Source organism: Lynx canadensis, chromosome A1 (genome assembly GCF_007474595.2).
Source record: "Lynx canadensis isolate LIC74 chromosome A1, mLynCan4.pri.v2, whole genome shotgun sequence".
NCBI lineage: Eukaryota > Metazoa > Chordata > Mammalia > Carnivora > Felidae > Lynx > Lynx canadensis.
This window is the reverse complement of record NC_044303.2, coordinates 68,627,255-68,629,642: the sequence shown is the minus strand read 5'-3', so window position 1 is coordinate 68,629,642 and position 2,388 is coordinate 68,627,255. Positions and strand designations below refer to the sequence as shown.

At 42.8% G+C, this 2,388-nt stretch overlaps 1 non-coding gene across 1 annotated transcript; it reads right to left on the bottom strand.

The window, feature by feature from the left end:
* Positions 1 to 497: 497 nt before the first annotated feature.
* On the bottom strand, positions 498 to 603 carry LOC115526376. The gene has a single exon (XR_003972596.1). It is a non-coding gene; the product is annotated as a U6 spliceosomal RNA (small nuclear RNA).
* Between the last annotated feature and the right edge of the window lie 1,785 nt (positions 604 to 2,388).

Below are 2,388 nucleotides of genomic sequence, written 5' to 3'. Positions count from 1 at the left end.
GAGCCTGGAACCTGCTTCAGATTCTGTCTCCCTCTCTCTCTGACCCTTCCCCACTCACACTTTGTCTCTGTCTGTCTCTCTCTCAAAAATAAACAAACATTAAAAAAATTTAAAAATTAAAATGTTGAATTTTTTCTGATTTAGAATGACATTAAATAGCAAAAGCCAAATCAAACCAAAACAAACAAAAAAAGAGAAAAAAACAAACCCAATTACCATGATAACATCAAAGGAGACTTCAGAAGAAAGGAAAAAGCCTTATGTTTTAATACTTTTTTTTTTTTTTTTTGAGAGAGAGAGAGAGTGCAAACAGGGAGGAGAGGGGCTGAGGGAGAGAGAATTTTAAGCAGGCTCCAAGCTCAGGGTGGAGCCTGACCCCACGACCTTGGGATCAAGACCTGAGACAAAATCAAGTCAGTTGCTCAACCGGCTGAGCCACTCAGGGGCTCCTATTTTATTGCCTTTAAAGGCATTTTTCTCTCCTACTTTTTCTTTCTTTTTTTATGGAACGCTTCACGAATTTGTGTGTCATCCTTGTGCAGGTTCCATGCTAATCTTCTCTGTATGGCTCCAATTTTAATATGACAAGCTGCCCGAAGCAAGCCCTCTCCTACTTTTTAAAAAAGAAGCCCCACATTTTCATTCTGTAATGAACCTGCAAATATATAGCTGACCCTGCTCAGGCCTCATACATGCACAGGTCTGTTGTGCAAAACAGAGACTGCTGTAAATGTCTAATCTGGGTGGACAATGTCAGAAAAGGACACTGCTCAAGGTCTCAGCCTTCAAAGGGCAAGTGGCTGTAGCCACGGGGTGCATGCATGGTAAGAAGGCTTCCCCGGAGCTGCCTGTGGTCATAACTGCTCTGCAGAGTTGCTTCTCAGGAGGAGAAGCTTCTAGCACTGGCCTCGGTCTTCACAGGCTCCCACCCTGCTCTGTCCATATGGGAGTCACGTGTAGCATGAACATGCTAAAGCATAGCATGTTGGAAAGTGGGTGATGACCGAATGGCAATATTTTCTTTTCAAATAAATATACAATAAAATTACCAAACGTGGATGTGTCTATCTATTCAGTGTCTGTGCTGCTGAAGCGAGCACTGGGTGTATTTATTCAAAGAATATCCCTTGGAGATTTTGCCGATCCCGGTCGCCCCTAGTTAGAAATAAAATAAAACAGAAAGGTCAGCTCTGGAGACTCAAAAGGCTTGTAAAACCACAGACCAGTGATTGGTATGTTTGATGTGGACAGTGTGGGTTAGGGAGGACGGCAAAGGCCAGACACAGACCACTTTTTGAAGATGGGATCGAGAGAGGAGTGAGTCATCTGTTCTCAAGGTGCAGACTAACCAAACGGAGCATTCCTCAGTTACCCCTGGACAGTGTTGAGGATTTCACAAGCATCTGGGTACGGTTTAACTCACAATTGGGATGAAAGCAGGATTTTCCAGTTAAAGGGGATTAGAACTGTTTTTGCAATTTAACCAGATATCAATCTGGCATAATTAGGAAGGGAGGAACAAGAAATAGCTTAATGATGTCACCTGGCCATCGTACATCAGTGCACATAGCAGAAGGGGCTGACTCCCGAGGACTGTCTGTGGCAAGTTGGAGAAAGAAAGAAACGGCATCTTTGGCCTAAATCACTTGCGTTTTTATTCTTTTCTGACATGAGCGCTAAGATGAGCCACTCTAAGATTAAACACGATGCTGTCTTCACATCCCGTTCCATTTCAACCTCCTCTTATTCACCAGCAGCCCATCCATCATGGACATGAGTGTGTCTGGCTTACTGTTCATCAGGCCCAGGCCAGCTGGAAACTGTTTGGGGTTTCTCACTCAAACCAGATTTCAACTCTGATTTTTCGAAGGTTAACAGGTTAGTACAGCGGTCTGTTGTGTCAACAAGGCCCTAGAAAAAAATTAATCGTTGGAAAGCAATATCAAAAGGTCAAATGGGAGAAATTGAAAATGCTATCCTAAAAAATTACATAAGCCTTTTGTATGTGTTTCTGGGGCATTTAAATTCAAATGCAGAAGCATGACAAAGAAAATAAGATGATATGCTCAATGTGGTCGCAGCCAGGGGCAAGTGACCTAAGCCACTAGCAGGGAAGGGAAAAGAATTTCAACAGCTCATAATGGCCTAGTGTTCTCTAAAGAGTCTAGTGAAACAGGAGAAATCCTAACAGAGGTAGGAAGGGAATGGGAATCTCTGGTAACAATACTTCTTTAGTGTTAGGTGAACGTAACGCAGTCACCATCGGCTGCTATAGAACTTGCAAATGAACTTTAGCACTGAAGAATTTGAATCTCTGAACTTCCTTTAGAGTGTTAAGTGTGGTTGATGTTCCTTCACACGGTGAATGGAAAAACGTGAGGATATGGA